At 46.7% G+C, this 14,216-nt stretch overlaps 1 protein-coding gene across 1 annotated transcript in view; it reads left to right on the forward strand.

Annotated features, from left to right (window-relative positions):
• Nucleotides 1-213: 213 nt before the first annotated feature.
• The window catches only part of C1QTNF7 (C1q and TNF related 7), a 55,479-nt gene continuing 41,476 nt past the window's right edge, over nucleotides 214-14,216 (forward strand). Inside the window, exon 1 of the mRNA XM_023508187.1 lies at nucleotides 214-734. The gene's annotated coding sequence lies outside the window, so the exon portion shown is untranslated. The remainder of the gene's footprint in view (nucleotides 735-14,216) is intronic.

Genomic DNA, 14,216 nt, shown 5'->3' on the forward strand with positions numbered 1-14,216 from the left:
ACCAAGACTCAGAAACAAGAAAGGCCTTGTCCAGGGACGTGTGTCTTAAAGGTCAAGAGCCAGAGCTCATACCTCTGTGCCCGCCTCCACCTGCCTGCAGTGGTCAGAGCTTTACAGTCCTGGCTTTCCAGTCAGGAGGCTCTTTGGTTTCCACTGGCCAGCTGTGCGGGCCTGGTCGAATCTCAGAAGCCCTGGGCTGGAGGGGCCGGACTGCATGGTGTCTAAGAACGTCCTCCAACGCCCCTGGTAAGAAAGTCATCACAACAACGGGCCTTTGAAGACCAATCAGAGGTGTCCTGGTTTCTCCCAGCACGGAAGACGAGAAGGAGTTCAACTCCAACGCTCCACTTTTAGGACAAATATCGTGCAGACTTATTGTGCTGTATCCCAGATATGATTTGGGGAGCGAGCCAAGAGATAAAGGAGGATATTTATTTTTGTTTGTGAAGTCGACAAATCTTTCTTTCAGGCTCAAACAATCCGGAGGTCTGTGTAGGCCACAGCGTCATTGCCCGCCGGGGACCTGGCCTGCTTCTCTCGCCCCCTCTCTGCCGCTGCTTAAAGCCTGGGAGAACGCTTTTGAGAGTGAATCAGGAAATTACTTATCAATCTGAAGCCACAAAGAGTTATGAGTACTCCTTGCTGCCAAAGGAAAGGGGATTTTGAGCAAGAGCTTCACATCTGCGCACACCAGAGTTCAAAGACTCCGGCTGTCGGAAGGTCTTTGGAGCAATGTAAGTAAACAGCCCTTTCTCTCCATTGAAGCAAACATCTTCAGGCTTTTTTCTGCCTAGAAAGGCATCCTTTGGCTCAAGTGAGTGTTACTCTCTCCCTCTGTTCTTCTATGATGTTTGGGGGTGTTTGCTGGCCAGGGCTTAGTCAAGAGCACGTCTCCCCTGGGAGATGCTTCTGTGGAAGAGTGAAAGTGAAAGTTATCAGGATCGGCCTGGCGTGGGAAGGGTCAGTTCTGAAAAAGCCCTGACTCGTCAGCTATGTCCCTTTGTAACTATAGATCTGGACTCAGCAGGCCCATGAGGCCAACACAGACAGTGGCGGGAGGGAACAGGAGTAGCTCCGTACCCTCACCCTAGGGGGAAAAGTGGTCCTCAAGTCCACACCTCCATAATTCAAGTTTAAGGTGTTTCCATCATGTTGGTATGCTGCAGGATTTTAACACAAGAAAAAGAAACATTACAGCTAATCTTGTTCCATGGAGATTTCACTTTCATGGTATAAATCTTATGCCCAACTTAGTTTGGGTTAAGGGTGCTGATTTATTTGCTATTTTATTATGAAATAAATGCATTCACCATTGCACTTGGCCGTGGGAGGATAACGGTGTCTTGCAATATAGAAGTACAAGGAGCTAAACTGTGTTGGTCGAACTATGGATCTGTGGATTGCATAATTTCATAAATGATGCATTCTAAAGGACATAGCTTTGACAAGTATTTTAAATCAAATTATGCTTAATGATGTGGGAAGTAATAAAGGAAACGTAACAAACTCGAAGGGAACTTGCCACCATCAGCCTTTGTTTGGTGAGACCTAGCGCTTCCCCCGAGAATGTGAATGTCCTGTTCAGGGTTGCCTGTCGTGAGCTTGGTGTCTGCAGGGAACATGCGTCCCAAGATCTCACACTCGTCCCAACCTCACACTACGTACCCCGCTCATGTTCTGAGTTGTGACATGAGTAATAAAGCCCCACACGCTTGCCTAGGTTGTATTCCCCAACTCCCCGGAAAGCTCCCAAAAATACCAAGAATAATTGCCCTTAGCTCTGGCTGCCATCTGACTACCTCTCTTCTCTTTGGGCAATTTTGACTCACACTTCGACTTCCTGTGATGCTAAGACTGGTTTGGTTGCTAATACGCCAGTCACTGTCAGCACGTGCTGAGGGCACCCCCAGCATCAAAGGGCTCTGGGGAGACAGGGGTCCGACTGCTGAGAACTTTACGAGATCTGCCTCTTTACCTCTTCAACAAGTGAGCCCTGTGCATACTTAGTCTGAGCTGATCTCTAACCTGTCACCTTTTCCTAATAAATAAACCCTCATGTCCCCAACGTGCTGAAAGTGATGAAGACCAAATGTGACACAATCATCCCCTTCTGGTACGAACATGCTTGCAGCTTTACAAAGCCCAAGTGTGCTGTCATTCTCACGGCTAATCGCTGATTAAGGCAGGTGTTGACACGGCAGATATATATGGTACGCCGCGTCGTGAGTAGAGAGATACAGGCTTGGAATGCGAAAGGAAATTATTCAAAGTACTGGGCATCTGCCCCGAGCTGGCTCTGCCCAGCCGTGTCTCCCATGCTCATTTGGGAACAGGATGCTCACTGAGGAAACCAGAGTAGCCAGGGATACAGACCAGCTTGGCTGCTGTGTGACCCTGGGCTGGTTATTAACTCCTCTGTGCCTCTGTTCCCTTACGATAAAATAGAGCTCATCACAGCAGAGTTCATGGAAAGACTGAGAGTTAACATGGATAAGGTGCTGCTTTGACTCTTTCCTATTTGAGAAAGCCTAAGCTAGTGAGGTCACCTTGCCCCCAGCCACACAGCTGTGATGATACCAGGACTGGGCTTTGGAAGTAAATGGCCTGTTTTTATCATGAAGGAGAAATTCCATGTTTTAAACCACTGCCTCCTTCCCTTTTGTGCTCGGATTCCTTCATATCCAGGGCCTTCTAGTTAAACATTACTGATAAGATGAGGAAACTAAAGTTCAAAGGCAAGAAGTAACTTGCCCAAAGCCACATCCCTAGGGCTGAAGCCTGAAAACAGACTTTCAATTCCCAAGTCCTCTGCCCTTTCCACAACCCCATGTTTCTTCCTTCTCTTGACAATCTCCTAAGGACAAGAGATTGGACACTCTCCTCGGCTCTCATCTGTGGGTTACTCTGTGATCAAAACCCGTATCGCTTTGGGGTTATCGGTGGCTTCTCGGCAGCCTGGTGCTTCTTTCATCCTTCAGCACCTGTGTCCTTCTAAGCGGTGTCACCATCAGAACTTTCTTGTCATCAATTTCTTTGATTGCTTCAGGTGTCAATGACCAGCAGATGGATAGATTCCTTTTTCTTGTAGGCTTTTCATTGCAAATTTGGGCAACTCAATGGAATTCATCAACCAGTAGAATACAGTAACTATAATATTAATAACATGAGAAATTTACTCAATAAAGTCTGTACAGAGAAGCCAGCAACAGAGAGTCTTTACTGTGCTGAATCTAATATATTCAGGTTGATTTCTCTGAAGGAGACTGTGGTCCAGATGTATAGAAGCCAGGGGGGACAGCCAGATGCATTCTGGGAGTCCTGGGAACTTGAGCTGCCACTCAAGGACAGTGTTGTGGGCCAGGAGCCATAGAACACTGGGAATCATTTCCTGCTGTGGCAAACGTCAGGATTTGAAGCAAAGTATCCCTGGCTTTAAGTTCTGGCCCTACCACTTTCTAACTGGAGACTCTGAGAACAGCAGTCACCTTTTAAGCAAATGGAACAAACACAAGCAACTTAGCAGAGCGGCCGGTGTGAGAGGTGCCTACCAAAGGGGGAGTTCCTTCTTCTTTAACTCTGGTTCATTCCATCCACAAATATGTATTGTGGACCTGCTGAGTACCAAACAGTACTTTAGATATAACAGTGAGCCAGAGACAAAAACAGCAAGCTTCGTGGAGCTTGCACCTTGAAGGGGGCAAATGGCAGAACACAAGTCAGAATGTAGCTTCAGGAACAAGGGGTGCTCTGATGAAAATAAAATAGGGTGATGAGACAGAGTGACCAGCAGGCTCTGGAAAGGGATACTTGTTTAGCTCAGCTGATCAGGGTCCACCTCAAGGAGGAAGTGCCAGTCAGCACAGGTCTGAATCATAAGAAAAGCACAATGGCCCAAAGCCATGGTCAAGGTGCTCACCTGTGAGGCTCCACAGCCACCGAAGCTCCTTCTTTTGGGGCCTGTTTCATTGCTAGTAAACGGCACAGCTGGAGTGAATCCACGAGGCTCCTCTCAGCCCTGGAGTTCTGCTCTAGAATTTTCTTTCTCTTTCTTGGTGTCATATGCCATGAGTAATAATGTGCAAAGGAGAAAGAAAAAAAAAATTCTGAACCAAACTATACTACAGCAGTTATTTCATTCTCCCATCCCGTTTTCTGGGATTTAAGAGGAACAATGTTCTTCCTCATCAAAGATAAACGAGGAGGTCTTAAATGAATGAAGATTAATTAATGATTTTTTAAAAAATAAAAAACTCAAGTCATCACAATTCCTAGGGATTGCATTGCTGGAGAAGACAAGAACCACCTCATGGCAAATTTTTAGGGATAAACTGTGCAATTCCATAATTACTTCATGTGTGGCTTCAAGTCTGAAATTGTACATATGAGAGAGGAGCCAATAGTCAGAGCTGCCAGAAATTAGTCCATCCAGCGCTCTGTTAGCCAAGAGTCATGTGTACAGCTTTTAAAAATAATTCATGGTCTGAAATGTTTCCTTTCTTAAAATGGTGCAACAGACCGCACTTGGGTCTGAGGCCGTGGTCTGTGCAGAGTGAGGGCTGTACTGCAGGAAACTTGTACCAGAGAAGTCTCTGTGGTTCCATTCACCAAATAATTGCAGCCACATCACTGCTGTCCCAGTTCAGATAATTGTGTCATCACTCCACTTTGAATCTGTCACCACAGTACAAATCTTAATTATGGATCCACTATCCTAGAACAAGAATTTTGTGTGGACGGCCTCCTAAAGTGTGCAGGTCAAGTTTGCGATTTTTCCAGTACCGATACTTATTTTTTGCTTCCTTTAGAAAAATGCGATCTCCCCACATTGCAAGGCATATGTTTAAAAATTGTTTGGGAAACAAGTTTGTAAGTTAGGATTCAAGGACTGAAAAGACAGAGCAACGAGAATGAGATGAGGAAATTGGAGTTTGTGAGCCGGAGGTAGAGAGAGGCATGGAACAATTCTGTGATGCTCCCTAGAGCTCTAACAAGATTTCAGGAAGAGGAAAGCGTGAGTTGCTTGTCCAGTGGGGAGAGAACGGTGATCTTGCTTGTATGGCAAATAGTTGAATAATATCCCCAGAATTTTGTGCCCATCAGCTCCTCATGACAGCCCTAGGTGTCACTCTGCTGACATACAAGTAAGGCTCTGAGGCTCGGGGACATTAACAGACGAGGCTGCCCACCAGTCACAAGTGGCAGTATTACAACATAACCCAGGACTGCTGACTCCACAACCCGCTGACCCTCCTCTCTGCCATCCTGCCTTAATAAAATAAAGGGCTTGTATATTTCTTACATCCTTGCACATTCTATTTAAGTAAAAGAAAAATTTACTGTGAGTTTTTAAACACTGAAATGGCCTCCTTAGGGAAGAGACTGGAATTGTCTTCTTTGGGAGGTCTATTAAAACCAGGTCGGTTATCATGGCTGTCTGCTATGACTTCAGTGTGGTCCTCCTCCAAGGTGAAAAGATAGACAAAGTGATTCCTCTAGTCCCAAGGCCAAGTCTACACCCATGCAAGACAACATGGTGGGGGCATGTGGATTCCAGCAATCCCATTCCCCTTCCCCTCCCACAGCCAATCGCTTTGGCTGAAGTGACGTCCAGATTGTCAGGATGGGCCACAGTCACTAGGATCACAGCTGTGCTCTGTTCCTCTGTGTGCCCCACAAAATGAACACCAATGAACGTATCATCTAATTTGATGGCTGTACATTCAATGCTAGGGTACTACAAATTGGGACAAAAATTAGCATGGAAATGGAATCGTGTTAGAAAACAGGAATCTCGGCTGGGCGTGGTGGCTCACACCTGTAATTCTAGCACTCTGGGAGGCTGAGGTGGGCAGACCACTTGAGCTCATGAGTTTGAGACCAACCTGAGAAAAAGTGAGACCTTGTCTCTACTTAAAATAGAAAAACTGAGACAAACAGACCGCTTGAGCCCAAGAGTTTGAGGTTGCTGTGAGCTGTGATGTCACAGCACTCTACCAAGGGTGACAAGTTGAGACTCTGTTTAAAAAAAAAAAAGAAAGAAAGAAAAATAGGAATCCTTTTAAAATTCTGGCTACTATGTGTATCTATTGGGATTGTGTTTGTCTGTGAGTATGGAAAAAACCTTGTTCCTTTAACATGCAAGAGGGTTATTTCTTTCACATAACAAAAAGCCTAGAGGTGGGTGGTTTAGGGATGGGGTGGCTATCTGGGGGTGTCATTAGGAAGCCAGTGTCCTTCTGTGTTCCACTAGTGTGAGCATGTGGCTTTCATTGTTAGGGAGCAACGTGTCTGCTGTACCTCCAGGTGTTCAGCCCACGTTTCATGCAGGAAAGCAAAGCACTTGCCCTGCAGACTTGGCCTTTCTATTTCATAATGGAAGCCCCTTCTAGAACTTTCCGTGTGCATCTTATTGGCCGTGCTGCATTTGTACTGTGGCTACCCCTAGCTGCAAGGGAGTCTAGAATTCTGTGGATTCTGCTTTCCAATCTTTAATACAGAAAAAAGCAAGGGGGCCGTGAATTGAGATGAGCTCTGCATGAGGCAACTCAGCATACTTGTCAAGACAGGCCAGAAATTCCTGTTTCTGAAAACAATAAACATGGGCTTTGATATGTCAATAAGACCCTGTTACATAAACATTTACTACCTGCACCCCTTCTAATATTTGACAGTTATGGAGAACAGGAGAACTTTTCTAATTTCAGATTGATATGAGGGCACATACAATTAGATTGCATTGTCTGCATTTGGAGGCAAAGTCCGAGTTGTGGGTTGAGACCTTCACCCAGGGGTTGTGCCATATGTGCTTACGTTGTACCGTTAGGTGAGAACTTGCTGACCCCACTTCTTGGATTTAATAGTGTTTTTCTCTCATGTGGGCCTGTCGTTGTTGATCCACTGGTTTCAACATAGCATTAAGTACATAGGGTGCTTGATTTTCCATTCTTAAAAGATGGTAAAGGATGGGGCGGTGCCTGTGGCTCAAGGAGTAGGGTGCTGGCCCCATATGCCGGAGGTGGCGGGTTCAAACCCAGCCCCAGCCAAAAATTGCAACAACAACAAGGTGGGTAGGGATGGAATTCCACCTGAATTAGGCAAAACAGGAAGGACATGGATTTTGGTGTCAAATCAAGGTCTGAATGCCGTCTAGACATATGGAATATCTCAAGACTTTGATCTCTTTATATTTAAGATGTGGGCAATAAGAGCTACTCATAGAGTTTCTTTATAATGAAATGAGATATATAAATTTTTTATAGACCATAAAAAGTGTCTAGTTCATAACAGACATTCAGGAAGTGGATTTCTCTTCTGACGTACCTCATACCTTATTATATTCAGTAAATGCCTAAACCTTGATGAAACCCAACTCGGTCAGAGTTGACCGGTGAAGAATCAACTCTTTGACTGCGAGAAATCGGAGGACATGTACTGAGTGGCGTGTAGCCTTTCTCTACCAGTACACGCCAAGATTCTCTCATTTGGGGCTTCATCACATTATCTTAGCAAACCAGACAAAAATGTCTAAGTGGTTTTGTTTTCCAAGTTTCGTCGTATGCTTCAAAGTGCCATCTGTTTACAAGTTGTTACAAAACAGAGTCAACAGAGCCATTTGGTGACATTTTAAAAAGTGACTTCAGTGTTTGTTACCAAGGGATATAATTCCTAGAATTTGTGCAATTTGTTCTGAGTTGCCGGGAAGAGAAATAAACCCTTCGCAACGCCTCTCTGCTGCTTCAATGAGTTACCCTCGTCTTAACCCACGAAGCCAGGTTTCACATTGGTTTCTTTCCATTTTCATGATCCCCCTCCATGTCACTGTGACCTTTCCAGTCAAAGATGGATGTTTAAAATGTATCACCTCATAGTCACCACTGCAAAATGGAAAAGAAGAAAGGCAAACAAAAAAGAGCCCAGAGATTGGCATAATCAGAACATCCCTGTTAGCCAAAATCTCATTTACTCTGATTTGATTAATTCACATTGTATACCTGTATCAAAACATCACATGTACCCTATAAAGATGGACAACTATTATGTACCCATAATAATTAAAAATAACTTTTAAACAAATAAAATACAGTAGAGGCTCTGTAAGCTGACCACCCAGGGGACTGTCACAAACTGGTTGGTATGCAGAGGTGGTCAGCATAGGGAACTTCCATGGAGTACATGTGGTGCATGTCCGGTCTATGAAAATTAGGTCAACTTAAGGAGGTGGTCAATGTAGGCAGGTGGTCAGCTATGGAGGCTCTGCTGTACTTGGGAATAAGTCTAACAAATTATGTACAAAAAAAAAAAAAGTGTGTGCTGAGAGCAGCTGGCCCAGAGTGCCTGCCTGGGGGTAAGCACTAGAAAAAAAATCATATTCATTTCTCTCCCTTTGACAGATTGAAATTCGTAACAAATGTGTATTTTCAAGCAGACTCATATAAAAATAGCCCATCCGTATAGGTATTTTGTCTTTTTAGTGAAACACACGAGCCTTTTCGAAACCTTTATTTTAAACTCTAAACTATAATGACCTCTATAAACTCATCGGCTTTGAAAAGAACTTGGCACTGTTCAGGAAGCCCTCTGACCACACAGATCTCTGCTCATGACCCCTGAGCCTGGGGAATGCTCTGAAACCTGCCAGCAAGTAGGTGCGTGCAGGAAGAAAGCTGAACTCCGCAGCTTTTGTGTTCAGAGTTACGAAAACGTTCCCAGACATGACAAATGAGAGGGAGGGAATCTAAAACATAGACCATTTGTACGTTTGGCCCTTTGAAATTTTTCATAAGCATAGACTTTCCTGGGCCAGATCAGGTTTTTGGCTTCCAAATGTTTCTGATTTTGACTGTCTTTCCTTGATTATTGGAAACCATAATACGGGTTGGTCTGGGGAGGTTTCATACTCAGGTTTGAGGACGGCTGGCAGAAAGAGCACAGCAGGTAGTGGGTGGTCGCCTGGGGGGTGGGTGGGGGGCTCCAAATTCTCTTTCACCTTGCCAACCACCGCCGCCCCCACCATGCCTCAGTGTGGGGGGCAGGGGGGCTAGAACTCAGAGGACCAGGCCTGGATTTATCCAGTTTCAGGGGCTTGTAGGAAGAGGTTATCTTGTGAGAACAAGAGCTAAGATCTCTTGAACACTGACGTCTCTCTATCTCTTCTCTTGTCATGCTGGTCCCTTTCACTTGTCTTTCAGGGATTCTAGTCACCCCACAGGACCAACTCAGAGTAGAGAGCCAGGACTAGGTACTTACACAGTCTCCAGCACCACTGTGGGCGCTTGGAACACAGACGTGATGGAAACAGACAAGCTCCCTCCCTCCAGGCCTCAGGGCCCATTCGAGGGTAGACAGACAAATAAAACACAAAGGCAAACGTGTCAGGAGGACCGGGAGGAAGAAAATGGCATAAGGGAGAGAAAAGCCTGGTGTGCTTCTTCAGACAGGCTGGTCAGAGAGGACCCAGGGCAGGGAAGGCTGCCGTCTCAGCAGAGAAGGGTAAAGCCTTCTCTCATAGGACTCAGGCAGCAGAGCCACTGGGCAGACTGGGCTTGCTTGTTCCAAGCACAACAAGGACACCAGGGTGGCTGGAATGGGCAGCTTGGGGCAGGCACATAGAGCAGAGGTGGGAGGTCGGGAGGAAGCAGGATGATGAGCCCCATGGAGGGGGCTATTTCAGGAGTTGAAGGTCGCTCTGTCTGCTGCTTGGAGAAGAGACACAGCGGCCAGTGGTGGGGGGTGGAGTGGGCTGCACCATCCCTGCTCCAGCTCCTGGTCAGCCGGCCAGGTGACACAGCAGCAATCACAGGTCCCCTCAAAGAATTCCCAGACCAGAGTAAAGCCGACACACACTAAATAGCTCGACAACCACCTTCCTTAAGGCTTACTGCACTGAGGACAGATAAATCACAGCACAGCACGGCAATAAAATGAAATTAATTTGACTAAGCACAGTTCTATTTGAAGCATTTGATTTCACCAGCCAGAAAAGCTCAAATACCAGACTGTGGAGTTCAAAACAGACCTGCACAGCCAAAGGAAAAAGCTGTCTGCTCCGCTTCCTGTGCTGGGACCTGTGTCCCCGGCAGGCAGGGCGTGACCCACCGAGGGCAAGGGCTCCACAACCAGCCCAGCTCCTGACTTGGGAGTCTGTGGCATGGGATGGTCCTTTGCCTGATCCTCTACCTCTCGTGCCCAGGGCTGTGGGGTGCGGAGACCACGTGGAGTGAGGATGATACAGAAACTGGGGAAGTGAAGGCTCAGACATGAGAGGCCGTGGGTCTGAATCAAATACTGTCTATCAGCATTTGTGGCCTTTCTTTAATTATTTCATCCCACAAACGCATGTCCTACACACCAGGCACTGTTCTAGATGCTCCGGACTCCAAATGAAAGGCAGAGATGAAAGTCCCCGCCCTCGCCATGCTTGCATTAGACAGGGAAAATGGAGTAGACAAAAATAAGTAAGTAAAATGTGTAGCAGTGATACACGCACAGAGAAAATAAAGAAAAAGCACTTATCCGAGGGCTTGGCTATGGAGGGAGGAGCAACACAAGGCAGGGCCAGGAAAGAGAAGCTGGGCAGAGGGCGTGTCCAGAGGGTGACTAGCAGGCTCTACGCAGGGCAAAGGGGTCAGGACGGGTAAGGTCCAGGCTGAAGGCGCAGTGTCCAAGTGACGTCACAGATCTGTTGGATCCCAGGTTCTGGATCAGTGGTTCTCAACCTTCCTAATGCCGCAATGTACTTTCATTGTTAAAAAGGGGTCACGACCCACAGGTTGAGAACTGCTGTTCTAGATGGTGCGAGCCAGCAGGGGGCAGAACCGTGGAGGACTTGAGCCTGAGATTATGATGACACTGTAGCTTTTGGTGATAGAAAGGTCAGTGATGTGATCACCTGGTGAGAGGCCGCGGTGGTGTGAAGACGCTGGAAGACAGACTGTCAAAGAACAGGGAGACCAGGACATGGGACAAGTCTCCAAGTGGATACTAGAATTCTGAGAATTACGACAGAGGTGTTGGAGACAGTGACAGGGGCCAGGAGCTGGAATCTCCAAGAATCGAGGTGGGGGTTAGCACATGAGTTTACCCAGGACTGGTGGGCGGTATGGACAGAGAACCTGAGATCCAACATTAGGGAATGCACGGTCTGAAAACAGCAAGGAGGAGGCAAGAAAGCCCCCTCTGGGCTTAGCAGAGGGGGGAGTGAGGGTAGAAAACAGCCACTACCCGGGTGGGCTGCAGGGCGAATGTGTCCCTGGGGGAGAGCCAGGCTTCCGCAGAACAGGAAGGCAAAGGTCATGCAGGGCAGGGTGGGGAGGCAGGGACCTTGCTGATGAGTGGCCTGGAGTTTTAAGGGGCATTGAGGAAGGGCTTCAAGAGTACAGAAAGGGTAGAAGAGGGGCAGGGAAGCCCCATGGGGATGAGGGTGCTCAGGATGCACAGTGGCCTGGGAGTCTCGAAGGACATTATGGGGATCAACGGTGTGATGAACCCCCACCCCGATGGTCTCAGGCTGGGTGTGCTGGTGGGAGGAGCGAGCCGGGTCTGCAAGAACCCCGACGGGTCCACGGCTTCTCTTCACTGTCTGTGGAGGGTTGGGGGTGGGAGAATGAGGCATCTTGTAGGCCACCCAGAAATCTCTAGGGTGCCTTCCTTGCTCCCCAAACATTTTCAAGAAACTTGAGAGGCACAGGTGCACAGGCAATGCTGGACTGTGATACGGAAGACAGTGGGGGAGGCAGGAAACTAGGCTGAGGAGGTCAGCAGGGGCAGGTTTTGGAGAACTGTGACTCCTGTTAGAGACATCTCCCAAATTCCACCAGAGTTATAAGTCTTTGACATGGCAGAGGGCCTTTGGAACTGTGGAGAAGGTGGATCTCTTCCCCTCACACATAAACCTGCATATCCTTTCTGCCTATGATTTAGGGGGGGCTAGGAATGATTTCTCAGTTGTCTATGGCACTATTCGTCCAGAGGAACAAAACCAGGAGGGTACTGTTTTTTTTATTAATATGGGGTTACGAATGATTAGATTATACTGTTTCATTTGTTAGGTAAAGTCCAAGTTGTAGTTGAGCCCTTCACCCAGGGAGTGGGCCTTTACCCTTACATTATACCCATTAGGTGAGAGCTTACCAGTCCCCCCCCCCACCGGCTCCCTCCTCTTTCCCCTCCCTCCTCCTCCTTCCTGCCCTTGCTTGAATTTAATTGCTTTTTTCTCTCCTGTGGGCATGTAGTCATTCGTCTATTGGTTTTATATTAGTATTAAGTACATTGGATACTTGCTTTTCCATTCTTGTGATACTTTACTAAGGGAAATGTTCTTCAACTCCATCCAGGTTAATAGAAAAGATGTGAAGTCTCCATCCTTTTTATGGCTGAACAGTATTCCACAGTCTACATACACCACATTTGTTAATCCATTCATGCATTGAGGGGCACTTCAGTTGATCCAAATCTTCGCGATTGTAAATTGAGGTACAATAAACATTCTAGTACAACTGTCCTTAAGGTAAAATGATTTTTTATCTTTTGAGTAGATGCCTAGGAATGGGATCAAATGGAAGGTCAACTGTTAGCTCTCTGAGAATTCTCCATACTTCTTTCCAAAGAGGCTGCACTAGTTTGCAGTCCCACCAATGGTGTAGAAGTGTTCCCATCTCTCCACATCTGTGCCAGCATCTACAGCTTTGGGACTTTGTGAAGTGGGCCATTCTCGCCGGGATGTATATTAAGTGACACACACATATTGTCAGGATACAGACTGTGCAAATATGAGGCCTGGGTAGAAGTCTAAGATCTGTGGGGTAGGCCTCCTTCCTGGCAGGCTAGGACTCTCTGAGGCAGAAACTGGCATTGCCATCCCAAGAAAGCCACAGGCTCTGCTCCTAAGTCCTTATGGCTGATTGAATTGAGCCACCCAGATTATCTAGGAAAACTTTACTTAAAGTCAACAGATGACAGAATTTAGTCACATTGCAGCAAAACCTAGATGAGTGTTTGATGAATAAGGAGGGCCTGAAACCCAGCCCAGTGAGTTCATGAAACTGACCATGACATCAGGGTACTTCCCCAAACCCATGCTCTGTGGCTGTGAGCACTTTTTGCGAGCCGGGAGGAGCCCGTGAAGGCTTGTAGAGACACACATGGGGCAGTCCACTCTGCATTCTGAAAGATCAGATTTTCATGGTTAAGTGGTAAGACTTCTTAGTCAATTATTAGAACAAACAGTACCAAAAATAAAACATGACTTTCTCCAGGGTGAATCCATGTGGATTACACTTGCCCTCAGAGGAAAATGAAGTAAGGTGGGAAGAATCCCAAAGAAAAGTTATTGCAAACTTCCTTGAACACTCAAAAAAAGAATTATTTCCCTAATATGCAAGGATTTTTCAGTAACAGATCAAAATTCCCAATAACTCTCCAATCTTCCATTGAATTCATGATCAATGAATTGATGGGCATTTATGAGCACCTCATCAGTGCCTCCCACTGCTCTCATGAAAGTAGGAAAAAACAATTAGCCACAGGTCCTGCCACCTCCCCTGAGAGACAGTGTCAGGGGACTCCATTAGCATTCTTTCCACTGAAAGTGACAGAACATCCCATTCAAAGGCCCCACAGCGAGGAAGTGTGGAAGGCTGCTCCTCCTGATAGGACTAAAGTCTAGGGCAACAGAATCCACGTGCCCTGAGCATGAGACCTAAGCTCCATCTCTCCGCATCTCTTAGCTCTGCTTGTCTCTGGGGTGACTTCACTGGGGGCCTATCTCTCCTTGTAATGAGAGAGAGTATTGCCAGCAACTCCAGGTCTACATCCTTCTAGCTCAGCAATCCCAGTAGAAAAGTCTCATGGACTCCCAGGGTGCAGCCTCAGGGCCTCACTTATGTCACTTGCTCTACAATGCATTAATGAATATACACAGAATATACACAGAGCAGTGGGGTACACTGGAGCAGCTGGAGAGTGAGTAGGGAGATGAAAAGATCCCAAAAAGGAAAATCAAGAGGTCATTCCCAAGAGCATGGTGCTGGGTAAGCATATCACAACCCAAGTCCCAAAGGCTTCCAAGTCAACTCAAGCCCCAAAGGCTTCTGGGTCATCTCTACTCAAGCCCCAAATGCTTCCAGGTCATCTCTACTCAAGTCCCAAAGGCTTCCGGGTCATCTGAACTCAAGCCCCAAAGGCTTCCAGGTTATCTCAACTCAAGTCCCAAAGGCTTC

This window comes from Otolemur garnettii, unplaced genomic scaffold, assembly GCF_000181295.1.
Source record: "Otolemur garnettii isolate 467f Iridium unplaced genomic scaffold, OtoGar3 scaffold00228, whole genome shotgun sequence".
Taxonomy (NCBI): domain Eukaryota; kingdom Metazoa; phylum Chordata; class Mammalia; order Primates; family Galagidae; genus Otolemur; species Otolemur garnettii.